This window comes from Lissotriton helveticus, chromosome 5_1 (assembly GCF_964261635.1).
Source record: "Lissotriton helveticus chromosome 5_1, aLisHel1.1, whole genome shotgun sequence".
Classification (NCBI taxonomy): Eukaryota; Metazoa; Chordata; class Amphibia; order Caudata; family Salamandridae; genus Lissotriton; species Lissotriton helveticus.
This window is the reverse complement of record NC_136065.1, coordinates 1933573953-1933595555: the sequence shown is the minus strand read 5'-3', so window position 1 is coordinate 1933595555 and position 21603 is coordinate 1933573953. Positions and strand designations below refer to the sequence as shown.

The following is a 21603-nucleotide window of genomic DNA, read 5'->3' as shown; positions in this document are numbered from 1 at the left end:
TGTAAGTGGCAATACTGTAGAAGATAACGGGGTGACTAGTGCAGGGAAACTTTGTCCTATGTGTTTTTCAAGGGGATTTTTCATCAATTCGATCGATAACCTTCGTCCAGCGCGTCTTTCCGCCAAGGCAATTTCCCTGTCAATATCTTGGGGCAAACGCTTAAAATACGAATCCAGAGGCCCCATCACCGCAGTTTCAGCATCACCCATGGAAGTCAATGAAGCAGAGGTATTTAAGGTATTCGCCATAGTTTTCAACCCCCTGCTGCCCTCGAATGACTAGCTGATCCTGGAAAACAATTAAGTACTGAATTGTAATCAAACACAAGTCTGTAAATGGAAAAGGGGTGGCCCAGCCCGGCCTCCTGCGGCCCCGGACGGCCACAGACGGTCCCGCCCTTCTCCCGGGCTTCTCCCGGCGCCCTCCCGCGCGCTCCCGCGCCGCGGGGGAAGCTGCACCTAATATAGGGAGTGGGTGTTTATGGGGCGTGTCCAGCAGGGAGAGGGAGAGCGTCCAGGTGCAGGGAATGATGGCAGCACAGGGACTCCTGGGCAATGGAGTCCCTGATCCTCACCTGACACTCGCAGCCCTCTTCCCGAGTTTCCAGCAGCTCCCCTTGTCCACACGCAGTAATGGTGCGCCCAGGCACACAGGCGAAGCGGGACCCGCGGAGCGGGTACCGCGAGGTAAATCAGCAGGACAAAGCAGACAAATCCAAACAGGACGGACCTCGCAGGGCAGAGCTCGCACTTCCCAAACAGTCAGTGTCTCCCAGTCCCAGTCAGTGTCAATAACTGATTTCGGGCAAGAAGTCTGATAATGGCGCCGGTGACCTGCCCCCGAAGCCTCACACAGCCGCATACAGTGCTGCTAGTTTACTGAACGCACACCGCCAACCCTGCCTTTTAAGGTAGAATGGACATAGTTTTACATCTTTTTTAGTGAAACGTGGCTTACAGAATGCCCCCGAGTCCACCTGTTAGTGCTACTCATACAGCGGACAATGTAGGAACTGGGACTTTGGCACAAGAGACCAACGAGGGGCGGTTGTAATTACTGTGGGAAATTGTCAGCCCCATGTCCCCCAAGAAGGGCACTACGGAGAGTTGCAGTGATTGCAGGGTCCACGCTCCTCCGTTTTCACCACGAGCGCCTAAGGACTGTTGCCCCCTCGTGGATAGGGGTACTATTGCAGTGCCTGCGCACCGTCCCTTTCCCTCCCACCACACGTCTCACTCTAGCAGGAGGGTCTTTAGCAGGCCAAAGATGCACTCTCACTCAGCCGATTTAAAAGGGTGAGCGCCCGCAGAGTGGGGGTTCCTTGGTGGCACAGAACTTCACCTTAAAAACGTCACCAAGTTCGCGTGCTGTGCAGCACGCAGAGTTTCCATACCCATTTAAAGTCACGAAGTTTGTTTCGCACGAGGTAAGGACGCTATAGGTTAAAGGCAGGGCCTCTGGAATTATGCGGCAGGGAGAGACCGTAGTATGCAGCAAGGTTGATTATGTAATGAAGAGAGGGCAAACTATCCCGTGCAATGAAGGTACGTTTTGTGATAGCATTACTTATTTTGTTGTTTTAGTGCATGTTAACTCTCTGTGGGCAAATTCACCTCATTAGTGCCACATAACACCCAAACAAATCAATAAGCAACTGAATGGTAATCAGGCAACCTTTGTTAGTAACTCCTGTTGTTAAGTGTTAGTAACTTTTGCCTGTTTGTTGTTAGATACGGCAGATTGTGCAGCAGATGATGGATTATGTGGCAAATATAACAAACTCGTAATTATACGGAAAACGCCGCAGCCGCAGAATCGCCTAATTCCAGATGCCCCGGTGTAGGTGTTTACAGTATACAGAACAATAGAAAGTCATAAATGGCCTGCAGAACTGCCACCGTGTAAGTAACATGCACCCGAGCAGCATAGGCTGTAATCTTTTAACATTGCATTTATTTAATTGAATTAAAAAGAATCACTCATGAAACGCACCCATTACATGTATGTGGCACTGTAACGTCATGTGCTTTAAAGAAAGGCTCCAGTAGTCTGCGATAAGAAAATTGTGAAAAAAAACGCAAGAGGCTCTCGTGCATAATTGTGCCTGCCAGCAATAGAACAGGTGTCTGCCGCGCATGGAATTTGATACACTCATAAATCAGTTTGTGTAATGAAGAAACGTCTCTTTCGGGTCAAAAACACCGACAGGGTCATGAATCATCACACGTCTTTTAAAGGAGGACAGCAGGGCGGCTGTGCATGTCCTGTATAGCTCTGCTACCTCGTCTCGAGTACTGGTGCATGCTGGGATACAGAGCACCAGATAAACACCACGTGGAAATTAAATACTAGAGGTGGGCGAGCTAGACAAAGCTCCAGCGTGACTCGAACTCGGCCCGATGTCTTCCTTGACTCTCGGGCCAAAAACGAGCCGAGCTTTAGATGGCTCTCATCCTCTCTTTTGAGACACCCATGGGGGCTGGACACTGGAGGGCAGTATAAGAAAGGTAAGAGTAGTTGATAAGGCAAGTTCAAAATATTCCTTTCTTTCCCCCGTTCCATTGCTCAGGTCCTGGAGGACACAAGAGGAACTGCTTAGTCGTCCCTGGAGTGGCCAGCTGGGCTCTCCCTGGCTGGAAGAGGGAAGGGGCCTACTTGGCTCTCCCTGGGGACTGTTTGGCTGTCCCTAGCTTGCAGAGAGAGGGGGTCTGTTTGGCTCTCCCTGGATTGAAGAGAGAGGGGGCCTACTTGGCTCTCCCTGGCTTGCAGAGGGAAGGGGCCTGCTTGGCTGTCCCTAGCTTGCAGAGAGAGGTGGTCTGTTTGGCTCTCCCTGGCTTGAAGAGAGAGGGGGCCTACTTGGCTCTCCCTGGCTTGCAGAGGGAAGGGGCCTGCTGGGCTCTCCCTGGCTTGAAGAGCTGTCTCGAAGTGAGAGGGGGCCTGCTTGTGTCTCCCTGGGGCCTGCTTGGCTCTCACTGTCTTCCAGAGAGAGGTGCCCTGATTGGCTCTCCCTGTCTGGCAGAGGGAGGGGGCCTACTTGGCTCTCCCTGGCTTGCAGAGGGAAGGGGCCTGCTTGGCTGTCCCTAGCTTGCAGAGAGAGGTGGTCTGTTTGGCTCTCCCTGGCTTGAAGAGAGAGGGGGCCTACTTGGCTCTCCCTGGCTTGCAGAGGGAAGGGGCCTGCTGGGCTCTCCCTGGCTTGAAGAGCTGTCTCGAAGAGAGAGGGGGCCTGCTTGTGTCTCCCTGGGGCCTGCTTGGCTCTCACTGTCTTCCAGAGAGAGGTGCCCTGATTGGCTCTCCCTGTCTGGCAGAGGGAGGGGGCCTGCTTGGCTCTCCCTGTCTTCCAGAGAGAGGTGCCCAGATTGGCTCTCCCTGGCTGGCAGAGGGAGGGGGCCTGCTTGGCTCTCCCTGTCTTGCAAAGGAACCTGGCCTGCTTAGCTCACCTGTCTTGCAGAGAGAAGGGGTCTGATTGGCTCTCCCTGACTGGCAGAGAGAAGGGGTGTGCTTCGCTATCCCTGGACGAGCACGCTTGGCTATCCCTGGCTTTCAGATGGAAGGGGCCTGCTTGGCTTTCCCTGGCTGAAAGAGAGAGGGGGCCTGCTTGTCTCTAACCTGGGGCTTGCTTGGCTCTCCCTGGCTGGAAGAGAGAGGGGGCCTGCTTGGCTCTCCCTGGCTGGAAGAGAGAGGGGGCCTGCTTGGCTCTCCCTGGCTGGAAGAGAGAGGGGCCTGCTTAGCTCTCCCAGTCTTGCAGAGAGAGAGAGGGGGGTCTGATTGGCTCTTCCTGGCTGGCAGAGGGAGGGGGTCCACTTGGTTCTCCATGGGGCCTGCTTGGCTCTACCTGGCTGGAAGAGAGAGGGGGCCTGCTTAGCTCTCCCAGTCTTGCAGAGAGAGAGAGGGGGTCTGATTGTCTCTTCCTGGCTGGCAGAGGGAGGGGGTCTGTTTGGCTCTCCCTGGGGCATGCTTGGGTCTTCCCGGCTTGAAGGGAGAGGGGGCCTCCTTGGCTCTACCTGGCTTGCAGATGGGAGTGGGCCTGCTTGGCTCTCCCTAGAGAAGCATGCTTGGCTCTCCCTGGCTTGCAGTGAGAAGGGGCCTGATTGGCTCACCCTGAGGCCTGTTTGACTCTTCCTGGCTTGTAGCGTGGGGGACAGCTTGCATCTCCCTGGCTTGTAGAGTGAGGGTGTCTGCTTGGCTTTCCCTGGCTTCTAGAGGGAGGGGGCTGCTTTGCTCTCCCTGGCTTGTAGAGCGAGGGGGTCTGCTTGGCTCTCCTTGGCTTGAATAGGGAATCTTGGTTTGGAAACGTACTTAATGTATCTCTATGTTAGCTGAAGCCTGTCGCTCTGCAGCAATCCTAGGAGGCTGGTCAGACTGGATTTCGATTGAGTGTACATGAATAAAATATACTTGGTTTGTATTCTCTACTGTCTGACTGACTCTTCATTTGTATGGAAAGCTGAGAAGTGGTCGCTTCCTTTAGTTGACACCCGAGCAGGAACTCCATCGTGTGACCCATCCTCACCCACGGACGGGTGTGGAGTTCGGGGCCATCGTCAGGTCGGACGGGCGGACCAGGGATCCCTGCACGAGAGAGTCCTGAACTCGCATCTGCCCCGTCTGTTAGGCCGGTCGGTGCCTCACCCAGCGGTCATCCCGACTGGGATCCTGAACGGCGAAACTTTGGATTTGACCATTTGGTCCGAAGAGTCGGCAGTGGAGAATACATTTGTTTGACCTGTGTGCACCAGCTGAGTTTTTTGTGTGGATATGGTACCATTTTGATTTGTCTTTGGCATGGTCTGAAGACTGATTTTGGTTTGCATTTGGTACGGTCTGAGGACCGATTTGGATACAAAGTGTTTGTGAACACTTTGTCAAACAACATAAAGAATTTGGCTTACTTTTAAAAATGCTGGTGTTCAGTTGCTTTTTGGTTTCTTGTTGTCGTTGTTGTTCTGCTGATACTCGACTGGAAGAAAGTCAGCCAGCGCCTCCGGAAGGCAATTCAAATTTTTATATGTATGTAAAACATGGCCTTGGCCCTATTATGTTTAGTACGTTATGGCACAAATATACGAGGGACAAAGCCGAGTTGCAGTGGCCATTGATGGTCACTTTTGATGAACAAAAAATGTGGGTTTTACAGGAGAAGTTGTTTGCAAGAAGAAATAGGCAGTCTATGTTTGATTCCCTCAGAACAAGGCAAAAAGAGGCTGAACAGAGGTGAATGAAAGCAGAGAAAGAGGCCCGGAAGGGGAGAATGCAAACATTGACTCAGAAAGCTGTAGCGCATGATAGAGAGAAGCAGGAGATGAGAATTGAACATGAAGATAGGAGGTTTCGACTGACTATTGATAAATCTTATGTAGCCCGAGAAGGAAATGATGTTTTGTGGAAGAATTGTTAGATACTTGACCCCCACCTCTGTATACCCCGCACAGAGGGTATATCCTGCTCTTCCCCCACAGACCCAGCTACCCGGTTATTCTGTCTCTGCTGTTTCTGCTTCTGTTGCTGTTGATCAGACTGCCTTGGCCATGGCACCTCTTGTCCTTTCTTTGTCTTCGCCGTCTGTGGCAACTGCGACTGATAGCACTCCTGCAACACCTAATGCTTCGGCATCCCTTTCGCCAGCTCTTACATCCACGACCCAGCCAGTAGCAGCATTAATGCCCAATACCTCTGTTATCACTCCCACTGTGTTCCTCCATTACCCGATATTACAGAGTGGTAGGACACCAGTATTGTGCCCTGAGGATAGAGACTTGATAACATTTAAGGAATGCCTGAAGCGAACGCTGTTGCGATCTGATATAGGAGAGGCAGAGAAACAGGTAGTGCTAATCAGGCTGTGCAGTGGCCCGAAACCATATTTATGGTGTGGAGAGTGTGTGAAAGATTATGAGCCTTTTGTATAACAGCATGCCCTCAATCACATGTCGCCTACTTTGATTGGACTTTGGGAGCAGTGTTTCAGTGATGCAGCACCACATTAAGGATTGCCTATACGTTGCTGACATGGTGCCTGGTCAAGTTTTTAGTAATTTTGCGACATTGGTTGCTTATCGGGGTAGGCTGCTTGAGAAGAGCCCGAAGACAGGATCTCAGTTTCTAATGAGAGAGGTCCACTTCATATATTACCCTGAAATACCAGAGCTGCGGGATCAGCTTAATGTTGTTACTAGATCAGGGGTAGCGGCCCGTTTCCAAGAACAGTGGGTTTATACTCCATGGAAAAGGAGTGAGGGCTTATCCCTTAAGACTCAGTTACCTGACCCTAGGAACAATCCTACTGCATATTACAAAGAAGTGACTGAGGCAGCCTCTTCAACAGTAATGATGCTTGCGGATATCGAAATGTTATTTGGTTTGTTGGTTCCGGTTGATATTTGGAGACAAGTACACACACAGGATCATGTTGCGGAATTGGGTGGTACCTGGGATTAAATTAAAGTATGGTATCAGGAGAGGAAGCCTGGTGAGAAGCCTAAAGCAGAGATACTTGCTTTGGCATTCCGCATTACCACATATATGCATTCTCTTATCCCGCCCAGAAAGTTCGATTGGGACAAGGTCTCGGCTTGTTGTCAGAAGAAAGATGAGAGTGTCTCTGATTCTTTCACTCTGTTTGAAAATGTGTTTCTGGATTATAGTGGGCGGGATTTGTCCACTGAGGGAGATGTACGATTGTTTGTCAATAGATTTATTTCAAATTTGTTTCCTGAGATTGCGACTCGATTGCAGGCTTCAGAGAGCACCTGCTCCACCTCTTCTCCTTCTGTTATCTTGAATATGGCGCATTATTATGAGCACAGGGAAAATGAGGCTAAGGAGAAGGCAGAAAAGAAGCACAGGGATTTGAAGACGAAGGTGTTGTTGCAGCAGGCTTCTTGAGGGAATGGTAGGGGACATGGTGGTTTAGCCCGACAGCTTCCCCGTACTAGTAGGAAAACTACACCGGTAGGACCGAATCAGTGTCGGTATTGTGAGGAGAGAACACTGGCGCAGCGAGTGTCCTGTACTTCTGCAGAAGGTGGCGGTCCTAGGAGGACGAGGGTCTCGTGGATGGGGTCGTGAAGATGGTGGCCACGACAGGGCTCAGAACGGTGTAGCATCTCAGGGTCGTACTGATCAGAACTACTTTGGTGACCCTCGGGGCAAACACTATTATCATGATGACAACGATACAGATGAGGTGACCAGGATGTCTTACAGCTAGGACAACTGGGGACAGGGCGAGGGACCAGTTTTGATACCTGTAGACTAACGAGGTCCGTAAGTTAGTGCGGATATGCATGGATCGACTAAGGAGTTTTTGGTGGATACAGGTGCAACAAACAGCTCTATTTCTGGTTCCATGGTCCCTGGGGCGACTCAGTCTGGCCATAATAATGTTTCAGTAGGATTTTCAGGTGTACCGGTTGTGAGCCCCATTTCAAAACCTCTTTCGTTGAGTATTAGTCCTTTCACTGTGGATTCGCCATTCTTGTTGACGTCCAATTGTGGACAGAATTTATTTGATGGGTTTGGACTTGTTGAAGAAATTGCATGCTATGATTTACTGGTTCTGGTGTTGTGTGCGCTAAGTAGTGTCTGTCCAAGGATGTGTCCCTCCCTGCTGAATTTAAAGATGTGCCACCGACACAGTGGGCAATGGACGACACAGATGTGGGATTGTTGCAGATATCGCCTGTTTTGATACGTGTGAAGGAGGGTGATATTTTATCCCATATTCCTCAGTATAAAATTCTGCAGGCAGGTGAGCGAGCTTTGATACAAATAGTGCAAGACTTGATTGTGAAAGGAGTGGTTGAGGAGACGACAGCTAATTTTTGTAACAGCCCTATTCTTCCCATCCTCAATCGGACGCCTTCAGGACCCTCTGAGTATCAAAAGATTGATTTGCATGAAATTAATAAAATAGTGATTTCCCAGTTCCCGGTGGTCCCTGACATTACAACTCTCTTGACGATGATCCCTTCTTCAACTAAATTATTTTCTGTCATTGACTTGAAAAATGCATTCTTCAGTATTCCCATTCATCCTGATAGCCGACATCTGTGTGGGTTCACCCTCGCCGGTAGAAGCTTTAGCCTCTGTCGCGCTCCTCAAGGCTATACAGAGAGTCTGAGTATTTATAGTCAGGCATTGAAAGGTCAGTTGGATTCCTTGTCACTCCCTGCAGGTAATGTATTGCTTCAATATGTTGATGACTTGCTCATTGCTTCGGATACAGAACAAGGTTGCAGAGACAGTACATTGCCATAAAGTATCCCCTTCCAAATTTCAGTATTGTCGACAGGACAGGAGGTCACTTACTTAGGTCACTTACTGTCGAAAGAGGGTAGGAGTCTGACCCCTGAGCACATCAGTACTATTGTTAAAATGTCTGTCCCGGAAACTCAGAAAGACGTGCGTGCTTTCATAGGTATCACTTCCTATTGCAGGCAGTGGATACCTGGCTTTTCGTTGCTTATTAAGGCCCTGTTTGCGTTAACACTAAACGATGTGCATGAACCCTTGCCTTGGACACCAGAGTGTCTCCAGTCTTTTGAGCAATTAAAAACTGCGCTTTGCTCGGCTCCACTGCTTGGTACCCCTAACTATGCTAAATGCTTCATATTGTACGTCAATGAGATGGGTGGTAGTGCGCTTTCTGCTTTAACACAAACATTTGGAGATAAGCAAAGTCTGTGTGCTTATTTCTCTGCTGTGCTCGACCCTGTCACCCGAGCCCTCACAAGCTGTCTAAGAGCGGTCGCGGCTGTGGCTGTCTCATAAAGACAATCAGCGGGACTCCTATTCGATACTGAACTCATAGTTATGGTACCCCATGCTGTGGATACACTTTTGAATAAGACAAGGACACAGCACCTCACCAGTGCACGTCTGACAGGTTATGAGCTAATGCTCTTTCAAAAGCACATTACGATTAAACGCTGCGACACTCTGAATCCAGCCACGCTACTACCCTTACCTTCTGAGAATGAGGAAATCGACATACATGATATTATCTTCCGGACGGCAGAAGAGACGAAAGGACGGGTAGACCGGACTGATATTCCCATATCTCACCCCTAAGGGGAACTATATGTCGATGGCTCTTGTTTTAAATTACGAGATGGCACCACAACAGCTGCGTATGCAATTACTACTCTGCGCACGGTAGTTGAGACATCACAAATTCCCTATTAGTTGGTCCAAGCCGCAGAGTTAGTGGCCCTAATACGAGCCTGTGAATTGCGTGAGGGACTGGTTGTCAATATTTATACTGACAGCCAGTATGCCTTTAGGGTCACGCATCATTTTGGGTGCACCAAATCGGGCTCTGTATTTACAGAGCTCGGGTCTGGCTCCACCCCACTCCCGATTTGACGAAGGACGGAGTAGGGGCGGCAGTCTCAACTACTGCTGAACTGTCAGTATGACATCAGGATTGACTGCACTGCTCTATATGAGCCTGGTATGCCGAGCTCTCTTTATGGAAGTATGAAAAACTTATTTTTTCCTTATGTTAACTTCTTTGATTTTATTACTCCTCTCACTATACAACTTTTGTAGGATGTTAAATCCAGCGTTGGCCCTCCGCCATTGATTCGAGGGAGCAAGTGAGTCGCCCACAGTGGGTGAGTGTTACAAACAAGATATTTACCTCAGTTGTCAGTATTCACCGCCTGCATCATTATTGTTGGTTTCATTCCACGTGTGCTACTGCGCCGCATTATTTACTTAACAACAAGTCACCAGTATTTTTCTTGCACATCATGGATTTAAGAGGAGGCCACAATGAGATATTAGGGTTGTTTATAATTTTCTAACACGTATCTTTATCGCATTTCTTCTTCTAGGTTGGTCTTAATTAATCAAGGTACCTTACTGTCAGGTTGTAATTTTTGGGTCCGCAATGTGATACTACCAGTGATTCAACCACAAGTGTAGATAGAACATATTTTATTGGTCCTGAAGAATTGCCATGAGATCATTCGGACAACAACAGGCAAGAAACATGTCGACTCCATAGCCACAATTGGACATTATTCCTACTGTGGCGCTCACCATCTGGTTTTAACAGGGACCAGCGTTCTCATCTGATTACAAATGTTTCTCCGGAGTACCACTGGCTACCCTTTTTATTTATAATCTCTCCCTACACCTACACTGCATATCTGCACTCAAACATCTACACCTCTAGGCCCCTCACCCACACTGCACCAACGGCTTGGGACAGAAGATCTCCGACAAAGAGCACCTATTAGGGTGCCCGTCAGGCATTGCTGTGCCAGCCTGATGAGGAGCATGCCCTGTGATGAAGCATGAATCCCAAGCTGGGTGTGTGAGGGCCTGACTTCCCAAATTGGGAGACACCCTGTCTACATCATAGGATCAGGGCATTATCTTCCTAGCTTTCTCGTTACACCACCTCCTCTTTCCAGGAACTGCATAGTCTTGTAAATTGACCTTGCTTTGATAAGAAGCCAGCGAAGCGACAACAGTAAAGGTGTGATGTGGTAATTTTTTTAGCCCCATACACAAAGAGAGCTGCTGAGTGGAGGATGGATTTTAGAGGGTAAAGGTGGGATTTGGGGCAGCCAGCAAGGAGAGAGTTTCAGTAGTCCAATCTGGAAAGTACCAAAGATTGGACCAAAGTTTCTAGGTCTTGTTCAGGAAAGAAGTGCCGAACCCCCCAGAGAAGGCGCAGTTGATATTGTGAATTCTTGGAGATGAAATTGATATGGGACTGTAAGTTGAGCCTTTTGTCTAGGATGACGCCTAAGATTTGTCACTGTCAACAATGATAGGTTTGTTGTTGAGAATGTCCAGATTGTTCATCAAAGATTGGATAGTAGGAGGAGATAGTGAGTTTGAGAGGAGAAGGAATTCTGTTTTGGAAGGATTCAGAATTAGTTGAAGAGTTGACAGCCAGTGGTGGATGGAGTTGAGAGTGATGTTGAGGATTGAAATGTCATGAGTGGAAGATACCTTTAGGTAGATTTGGGTATCATCAGCATATGGGTGATAATGGATCCCACATTTTTTTAGGAGATTATCCAGCAGTTCAATGTAAAGGTTGAACAGTGTGAGTTCAAGGATCGAGCCTTGAGGGGTGCCTTGTCGAACATTCATTGAAGTGGAGAGACATTTTCCTATTTTGATCATCTGAATCTGCCTGAGAGGAATGATTCGAAACAGTTGAGCACTGTGCCTTAAAAACCCATTCTTAGCTTTAATGTGTTCAGAAGAGTGTTGTGATTAACAGTGTCAAAGGCTGCAGATAGGTCCAGAAGGCTCAGGAGACAAGATTCACCAGAGTCAAGAACTCGTATGGCATCATCAATCACTTGAAGTAGGGCTGTTTTGATACTGCAGCCTTAGGTAAAACCAGATTGGAATTCATCAAGGAGGAAGTTGACCTTGATGTATTGGGAAAGTTGCTTCGCCAAACAACTTTCTATAATTTCAGCAAGAAAAGGGAGGTTGGTGATAATAATAATAATAATAATAATAATAATCCACATTTGTATAGCGCACAATCACCCGTTAGGGTCTCTAGGCGCTGGGGGCCGTCGGGAAGATTAAGCAAGCTATTGCCCAGAGTCGCATGGTGCTGGGCTAACCTGCCGCCGGAGCCGGGGATCGAACCGTGATCCCCAGATTCCAGCGTCAGTCGCCCTGGGCGGACGTTGTTGAAATCTTTCACAACAGCAGAGGGTTTTTTAAGAAGTGGAGTAACCTGTACGGTTTTAAGGGCAGCTGGAAGGAAGCCTCGGTTGAGGAAGAGGTTTATCAGACCGGTCCAGTAGGAGAGTGTGTGGGTGTAACAGTCGATGGCAATGTCACTGGGGATGGGGTCAATGGAATGGTTAGAGGGTTTAGTTTCTAGAATGCTTCCAAGGAAGGCCATTTTGGTGTTGGTGTCAAAGTTCTGCCACGGAACTAAGGATTTGCTGTCCTCAGGGGAGGTCGGATGGGTAACTTGATCCCTAGTGATTTGACTTTTTCATCAAAGAAAACTGCAAATTCTGCTGCCATCTTGCGGGGGTCGTGGTGGGAGAGGGAGAGATGTTGGTGCTTTTGATAAAGTTGAATATTTTTTTTGGTCTGTTTTTGGCAGAACCGAGGAGTGCATCGCTTTTTAATGAAAGATGCCTTTGTGATAACGAGATCTAGAGAGGTGGAGATTGGATAGAATGGTGGTAGAAGGAGAATGTCTCCATTGTTTCTCAAGGTTCCTCAAGTTATTTCTTTCTTCGTAGAGGGCTTTATTGAACCAGGGAGCAGAAGGAGTGGATCTTTTCTTTTTACTTTGCAGTGGAGCAACATCATCAATTGGAGCTGATATTCTGTTGAGACATTGTGTGGTCAGGTCGCGAATATCAGAGTAAGTGTCTAAGATTGGAAGTGAGCTCACATAAGTGTTGCACAAAATGTCAAGGACGATGCTTTTGGTGTTGCGGAAAAAGGCACTTGTTCTTTTAGGTTGGCCAAGAGTAACAGAATGAGATAGATGTAGAGAGAAGGGGATGAGGAAGTGATCAGACCAGTCAACAGGTATAGGATCATCAGCAGTTAGAATAGCTGCTTTGGAGAAAACAAGGTCAAGGATGGAGCCCTTAGAGTGAGACGGTTTTGTGTTATGTTGAACAAGGTCATTTCCTAAGAGAAAAGTGGCAAGCCTATTGGCTGCTGAATCTTCCAGATTGCCCCAGTGAAGATTAAAATCTCCAATAAAAATCTGTTTGTCGCTTTGAAAGCATTGGTCGCTTTGAAAGCATTGGTCGCTTGCAAAGTCAGTGAATTCCTTTGTGAAGGCGGAGCTGTCACCAGGCGGGTGATAGATGGCATGAAACCTGACAGGGGAGTTTTGCTGTATTTGAGGCACCAGAGAAAGGCATTCGAAGGAGCGGGAGCGGAAAGAGCTTCTGGGAAAAGCTTTGAGCTGAAGAGTGTTCCTGAAAGCTGAAGTTCATTCTTGCTCTCCCTGGCTTGTAGAGGAAGGAGGCGTGCTTGGCTCTCCCAGGCTTTTAGAGAGAGGGGTTCTGCTTAGGTCTTCCTGGCTTGTAGAGGGAGGGGGCCTGCTTGACTGTCCCTGGCTCATAGAGGGAGGGGGCGGCGGGGTCTGCTTGGCTCTGCCTAGCTGGTAGATGGAGGAGACCTGCCTGGCTGTCCTTGGCTTGTAGAGGGGGGGGTCTGCTTAACTCTCCCAGGCTTTAGAGGGAGGGAGCCTCCTTGGGTCTCATTGGCTTGTAGGGGGAGGGTCAGGCTTGTAGAGTGAAGGGATGCTTGAGTCTCACTGGCTTGTACAGGAAGGGGGCTAGCTTGTAGAGGGAGGGGCGAGGGCTGCTTGAGTCTCCCTGGCTCGTAGAGGGAGGTGGCCTGCTTGGCTTTCCCTGGCTGGCAGAGGGAGTGGCCTGTGCATCGGGCAGTGAGTCTCTAATTGCCATGAGCACCAGGGTGGACCCTGATGTGACAAAGGACTCTGGCTGGTCTTTTATTTATGAGAGGTGAGCACCAGCCCCTATCAGAGACCAAAGGGATTGCCTTATTTTGGGGCGTGTAGGGGGGCTGCACCATCTCTGAACTGAAGTCCCTAATGGCCCCTCAAAGCCCAGGTGCGCACAGAAGGCTTTGAGGAGGAAATTGAACACATCGAGGGGCAACAGCCGGAGACAGAAAGAAAGCAACAAAAGAAAGAGAAAGATGAGGAAGAAATAAAAGAAACCCAGCCAAGCAGTGCTTAATACCACTGTTCCCTTGCGTGGAAGCTGTACATAAACTACGGCTACAATCCAAAGGTGGAGGTGCGGGGATAGTGCCACAAGGTGAGCAGTGATAAGCACTATAATCTGATCCCATGCCAGCAGTGCACAAGAAACCTATTCAGTGGGGTTTCACAGTAACACCTGCACTGTTGTAATTGTAGGTCTGGAAGTAGAGCAGGAACCTCACAACAGTTCTTGAAGCCGTAAAATGCATGGATCACAACTTGGAGAGTTAGTACCTTGCACCACTGCTTTGAGGTACTCCAAATGAACATGTTTGAAATACATATGAAATATTATTAGATTGTATATTTTGTACTTGTGCAGTATGACATAGAGCCCGTGGTCTTACTGAGTCAGGGCTCTTCGCGAAATCAATCCACAGGTACACTTTCAAACACTCCAGTCTTTGCAGTGTGTGGAGCCCAGCACTCAATAAAGTTACACGTGGACGCATCCTGTGAGACTCTCAGCCAGTCCTGGCTTATGACAAACAGCACCGAGCATTCTGGCATTTGTAGTTTTAAATTTAGCATTATTACTATTGGATTGACTGCCCCAGCGGGCAGATCACTAATGAAATAGAGAGATGTTAAAAAATATGTGTTTTTCCATTTTAAATATTCTTGATATATTTGTATATGACATATTTAGCAAAGCGTGTATTGTATAAACACTTGTTATTTGTAAACGTCTTTATTGTAGCATTCACGCAGCGGAATGGCAGGCATGCCATGGGCTGTACTGCACACAAGGAGCATTGTCCCCTACCCAGAGTTTAGTAGTCATTGGGTTCCAAAGAGCTCTCATACTCAGTGCCCTGGTGCCACTGCACTTGTTGCACTGTCGATTGGCACACCCTGAGTTCACATGACAAATCTTTGGTGGATCGATTTATGTTTGAGCTCTTAGAGCCAAGCAGACCCCTGGCTCGGCTCTTCCCATAATTACTCTGGGCGCTTGCCCTGCTGTAGGAAATACAGGTACCTGGTGATAAATCGCGTTTACGAGTATCTCCACTTTAGAAGGCTTCAATCGCCTTCCGACAAAACCCCAACTCAGCCACAGGCCATCAGCAGTACTCCGACCCTGGCTGCTGCCCTCAGCCGTAACAGGTCTCTTTCAAGCACCTTCCCATGCCTGCACAAAGACCTGGGCGCGCCCACGGCCCACGCCTGCTCTACTGCACGCACAAGGACTAGCAAGTTTCAGGCACTCTCCCGCAAGAGCTCCAATTTTAGGGTTAAAGGTAAATACACTTACTGTGCACGTCACATCCAAGCATCCCCTGCAACTTTCCGACCTTCCAGCAGTGCTCCAAACTGCCGCAGTCCACGGCCTTGGCTTTTGTGTTGAGATTTACGAACCCTCTCTGGTTATGCAGAGGGAGATGTCTGCACCTCTTTGCCTGCAGCTGGAGATGCCAATTCTCTTTCCGATTGTGGTCCCTGCGCGCCCTGTGTCTGCACGTTGAGATGTCTGCACTTGTTCGAGATAGTGAGGTCTGTTAGTCTGTGCCTGCACAAAGATTTACCTGCTCCCTCTGTATGACAGCATGCAGAACTGTCTTTCAACTCTGTGTCTGCGGGAGGAGAAGTATGTACGTCTCTACTTGCAGAGGGAGATGTCTGCCCGCTATGTCTGCCATTGAGATGTCTGGTCTTGTTCGAGATTGTGATGTCTGTTCGTCTGTGCCTGCACTAAGATTTCTCTCCTCCCTCATTATGCAAAACTGTCTTCCACTCTGTGTCTACAGGCGGAGACGCCTGCACGTCTTCTTGCAGAGGGAGATGTCTTCCCGCTACGTCTGCCATTGAGATGTCTGGTCATGTTCGAGATGGTGATGTCTGTTCCAGCACTACGATTTCTCGGCTCCCTCTGTATGTCAGCATCCAGAACACTTTTACTTCGTGTCTCCTGGCGGAAAAGTTTGCACGTCTGTGCTTGCAGAGTCAGCTGTCTGTCCCACTGCCACCTGTCTTCCCATTGAGATGTCTGCTCTTCTTCGCTTGCAGGTGGTGATGTCTGTTCGTGTGTGCCTGCACTAGGATGTCTGTGCTCCCTCTGTATGTCAGCATGCAGAACTGTCTTCCACTCTGTGTGATGTGCCCGCTCTTCTCCTGCAAATAATGATGTCTGCTCATTGCAGATTAAGCTCTCCCCTGCGCTTCCTTGTCTGCACATGGACTTGTCTACTCTTCGTATCTGCCTGTAAACAAAGATGTCCGCTTATAGAGATATGACCGTGGGTCTATGCAGGATTGCGATGGTTACTCCTCCTTTGCTGATTTTGGTGTCTGCATCTGGAGTCCATTCTGTGCATATAAAGGTATCTGTGCCTTTAATACGGAAACATCTCTTTTGTTCCCGCAGATGGGGATGTCTGCTTCTCTTCTTTCGCTTATGGTGATGCCTATTCATCTGCAGACCGAGATCACTAAGTTATATGAACCGTTTCTTTTGTTGAACTTTATCATCTGGTTGTACCTGGAGGGGAAGAGCGCATGCGCAATGCTCTTCTCTGCTGGCAGCCCGGAGGCCGTGTCAGAGAGGATAGTTATCTCGAGGCACGCTTTAGTTTCAGTAGCTATCAATCTCCCTAAATCAGCGGAGCTTCTGCCAAACCGGTAGCTCCATTTCCAGTACCCCGGCAGCAAGTACCTAAACGCGCACCTCCCGGGGAAGGAGCTTCATAGCCAGCGCATGCAAAGGCAGGCCTAGCCGTGCCCCTCCCCCACACACCCCTCTGAGCTCCAAACGAGACTTCTGGCCGTGGCCTGGGCTGCCTCACCGGCCACTTCCGCACGGCGAGGCGAAGGCGCCGGTCTCAAGCACTCTTTACAGCGGGCCATAAACTTGGACACATGTATCCCGGTTTAATCCTCAGCAAAGCTGCACTCAGGGCAAGGCGGGGCGTTTACTACAATGAAAGAATGCCCATAAAACGGAGGCTTCAGCTAAGCAAATATTCTCATAAAGGCGCGCGCAAGATGAAGTTACCAGTGTGCAGTGTGCACCAAGCAAATAACTCGGCTATTTTATTTATTTTATTTTATTTGTTTGAATTTATATGGCGCACAGCTACCCAACAAAGGGTTTCCGGCGCGACAGATCCCAGTGTCAATGTGGTTACAGGAATTAGATGTTGAATAGCCATGTTTTTAGGGCTTTCCTGAATTTGATGTAACTTGGTTCAGACCGCAATGTGTGTGGCATTGAATTCCAAAGTGTGGGTCCTAGAAAAGAAAAGGACTTGCCACCCATGCGCGACAGCTTGATCTTTGGGATTTCAAAATAATTTGCCGTAGAGGACCGAAGAGATCTGGAGGGACGGTAGGGGCGCATCAGGCTTTGTATATATCAGGCTATAGGACAGTCATTGCCATACTGAGCTCTGACCAGCCCACCGTGATGTCACAAGGTGGGTCCTCGTGTTTTATAAAATAATTTTAAAACGAACATAATTAGATAGATATGTTACAACTATTGCTGCAAAATTGTAATATCTTTAACTTTTTGTCCTGCATTTTCATAACTAAATACAAGCCCTGTTCAAGCTGCCATTTTCTGTGATTATTCAAAGTTCTGAATCAGTTTATACTTTACTATTCTGATTTCAGTGTCACACCTTCAATCTTCTTTTCTGACCCTGGCATAGGTCCATAAACAGTAACCATGCCTTTTATGCACACCGCCCCCTTTAATATTAATGAGACACACCTGTGGTAGCAGGATGAGTCAGGGTACCTGGACTACCCAACGGGGTACGCGCTCTTGGTGAGATTGGCATGAACGCTCCTTCTTGAATGGTGTTGTCTACATCGGGTCTTTCATCAGGTTCTCCAGCAGGGCCATAGATCTTCCTGCACGGTGGCTATCGTGGCGTTGATGTTCGTGACCTGCCAGGTCTCCGCTTCAAAGGGGGTGCGGAAAGTCCCCCCTGGTGACGGTCTTGCATGGTGACTTCGTCCCTGATCTGGGTGGTTGAGATAATTGCTCTTCTTTCTAAACTGGCCTTGACATTGGCGGCAAACCTTTTCTCTTGCATGGCCTGTATGTCCAGAATAGCAGGCTGCCACCCCGGACCTGCCGGGATGCTATCTCTTGTGGATCTTTGGAAAATGAGGTCCACTGGGGTGCAGTTGGTCATACAGTGCAGGGTCTGTCGAAAGGCTCTCAAGAACCGGTGCAGGCAGCACTCGGCGTCTTCGCCCGTGTCAACTACAATCATCAAGGCTTGGTTTAGAGTTCTCATGAATCTTTCAACCTCCCCGTTTGCTTGAGGCCTCTGGGATGTCACCTTTCGGTGGTGGATGGGTAGGGATGACAGATATTCCTGGATCTACTGCTCCTGAAACGCAGGGCTTTATTTCTTTGGGCAGGCCGTTCAGGGTGAATATCCTTTCCAAAACAGGCTTGACTTATGAAAATGCGGGTGACTGTATTAGTTCCACTACCGGGAACTTGTTGTGGAAGTCTATGAGAACTACTGTGAGACGTCCAGCCGGGATGTTCCCGAAGTCCATGCTTATTATCTACCAGGGTTTTATGCTGGATTCCTCCGGGAACCACACTTTGTCGCTGAGTCTGTCTTGACTATGCCCTGGTGGCCTTGGTGTGCCAGATAAATCACTCTGGGCCGTAGACTCTGCGGCATCACTATCTGCCTATCCCTGAGCAGCATTCCTTCCTCGCTTGAGCTCAGCTTATCTGTACTTTCCATATCTGGAGCCTTTTCGTTCGCTCTGTGTGCATCAGGGCCCGGAACCAATTGATGAAGTGTTTCCACTGGGCCTCCTTTGTTCAGGAGATGCTCTCACCTCTCTCCGTCTCTTCTTGGATCTCTTGGATTGCGAGCACTATGGGGCATGCTTCATGCATGACCATTTGCACAAAATTCTCTGTTCCTTTATCCTCTTCTGTATGATGCCTTCCTGCGGGAGGTGAGGGTATCTTGATACATAGTCTGCCGGATTGTTGGGCCCCGGACGGTAGACAACGTCAAAAGAGTATGGTTGCAATTGCATGGCCCACCTTTCATTCCTTGGAGGCTCCAGCTGGGTTGACCCAGTGAATAGCGGGACCAATGGCTTGTGGTCCATAATCACCCAGAATTTCACAGGTGGAAGTGGCGACATGTCCCCTGGATGGCCAATGCCTCTCGTTCAATTTAAGCATATCGAGTCCCGGTGTCGGAAAGCGCTCTGCTCCCATAGGCAATGGGAATCCACAATGGGTTCTTTGTCTTGCAGGAGCACAGCTCCTAGCCCTACCGGGCTGGCGTCAACCACTAGCTTAGTTTTTCACTGCAGGCTGCAGTACGCCATGGTGACATAGTCAAGGTAACCTCATTTTACTTTGCAGAATGCTTTTACAGCCTCTGGTCCCCACTGCCAAGCCGCCTCCATTTTCGTCAGTGTACTTAGTGGCTCAGACAGGGTGGCTAGGTTCTGGATGAACCTCCTGCAGTACATAGCCATAACTAGGAAGCTCCTTACTTCTATCGGTGTCTGGTGTATGGATGCGCTCCTGCTAGAGTCGACTTTCTTTGGGTCCACCCTTAAGCCATCTCGTGAGAAGATGTAGCCGAACAATTCCATCTAACTTTGATAGAATTAGTATTTTTGTTGATGTAGGGTCAGGTCGCAATCTGCCAGCCTTTGCAGGGTGACTTTTAGCCTCACATGGTGTTCTTTAAGGTTGTCTGAAAAGATCAGGATATTGTCGCTTATGTTAAGGACCCTGATAAGCCCAGAGAGGGTCTACTTGCTGGTGTTTTGGAACCCCGCTGCGGCAGATGAGAGGCTGAAGTTGAGCCTCTGATATCATCTGAGGCCCAAATGCGTGGAGAATGTGGTGATGTACAGGCTGGCCGGTTCAAGCTCTAGCTGATGGTACCCAGTGTTTAAATCTAGTTAAAAAAACGATTGGGTGCCATTTAGGTCCACCACAATATCATCCATGGTTGCGTGATGTGCGGCTCCTTCAAGTTGGCCTGGTTTGGGAGCCTCATGTGAAGGCAGTCTGTTGGCTCCAGGCTGTTTTCAGCATTGGTGCGATGACTAGCGGGAATGCCTAGGGTGTAGGGCCGGCCACCTTCTCTATGACTTCTTTTTTCTAGGTCCCGTAATTTCTGTTCCACTTGCAGCTGCAAGTGAAACGGGACCACTCAATGTTGTAGTGCCATGGCACTTACTGAGTCATCGATGGGTAGTTGGATCTGTTATCCTTTAAGTCTTCTGAGCCTCATGAGCAGTTGGGGAAATTCGGCCAGCATGGCTTTGGCATGTGACTTGTACACCTGTTTAGCAGAAAACATCAGTTCGAGGTCTTCCGCATTGCGGCAACCCAGCAGCATGCCTGTGCAATCTTGCCTGGGTTGAACGGCCTTCGCTCACCACATTAACTTTTATCGTTCCATTGAAGGGCAGTGGCTCAGTGACTCTGTACGTGTAGATTTGTGATTTGGTAGTGGATAGTATGGGGCATAGTATGATTTGGTTGAACTGTACTGAGTCTATCTCATTTACGGATGCACCCTTGTCAATCAATGCAGTGATGGTGGTGCCTCGAATCTTGACTGTGCACATGGAGGATGGGCTCTTCCTGTTGCCTTGCCTCCCAGTGAATGATATTAGGAAGACATCGTCCTCATCATTCTCCAGACGGTGCCTACCCCACGGCTGCTTGGCACATCTTCATCTTCCTGTTCGTCAAGGGATAGCTGTTGTAGTGCAGCGACCGTCTTTTTGGGGTACTCTGCATTTTATCCTTGTTCCTCACTACGGCACACCTTGGTGAAGTGATGAGCTTTTCCGCATTTTAAGCATGTGTGCTCTCTGGCTGGACAGACATTTGGGGTTTTGTGTTCAGGTCCTCAGTTGCCACATCTGCCCCTCTCTGGTTTCGCGGTGCTCCCTTAACGGGAGAGCACCAGTCATCTTTGGATTGCGTCAACACATTCTTCCTTTACTTTCATACTCTTTGGGGGCCCTCTCATGGCCGTGCCTTTGCTTAGGACTGCTTCCATATAATCAGGCCTGCCTAAAATATCAATAAGACACACTTGTTGTAGCAGGATGAGTCATGGTACCTAGACTACCCAACGTGGTATGCACTCTTGGCGAGATTGGCATGAACGGTCCTTCTCGATTTGTGCTGTCTACATCGGGTCTTTCATCAGGCTCTCCAGTGGGGCCATAGTACTTCCTGAACCATGATATGCTTCTTACAATGTGGTTATCGTGTTGTTGATGTTTGCGATTTGCCAGGTCTCTGCGGCCGTACCGGCGGTTGATTGCTGTATTTTGAGTTTGGCGGTCGGACCGTCACAGGACCGCCACAACTGCCTGGGATTATGGATCCTGTGGTGGTGGCACAGCATTCAGAGACCACAATATGGTGGCGGTGCGAATAACAAGTTGCATATTACAAGTTGGCCACCAAGACCCTTTCCATGGTGGTGAGCCCCGCCATAAAAAGCGTGGTGGTGAGGCAACTCAGGGGGCCTTTACAGGGGTCCTTGTAGCCTCTGTGCACGGTGGTGCCTGCAGTGAGGCACATGTTGTGCCCCCCTGCAAGTTTGCACCCCCAGTTCCTGCACAGGAAGAAATGCATGATATGATGCATTGCATTGCTCCCTGTGTATGAACGTGCTGCAGCGATCCCGCTGCTCTGCCTTTCTATGGCTCTACGTTGAGCCTTAGAAAGGCACTGCCACCACATGACCGGCAGCAGGATTACAACTCGTAATCCAGTGGACAGACTAACTGCTGGTTTGACGGTCTTGGATGGGGTACTGGCATGGTGGCTCACTCCAAGACCACCAAACTTGTAATCAGGCACATAGACATA

General features: G+C 49.0%; 1 long non-coding RNA gene across 1 annotated transcript in view; it reads left to right on the top strand.

The window, feature by feature from the left end:
* Window positions 1-1742: 1742 nt before the first annotated feature.
* LOC144756056 (uncharacterized) overlaps window positions 1743-21603 on the top strand; it is a 67295-nt gene continuing 47434 nt past the window's right edge. The window contains exon 1 of the long non-coding RNA XR_013595060.1: window positions 1743-1902. This is a non-coding gene — a long non-coding RNA (uncharacterized LOC144756056). The remainder of the gene's footprint in view (window positions 1903-21603) is intronic.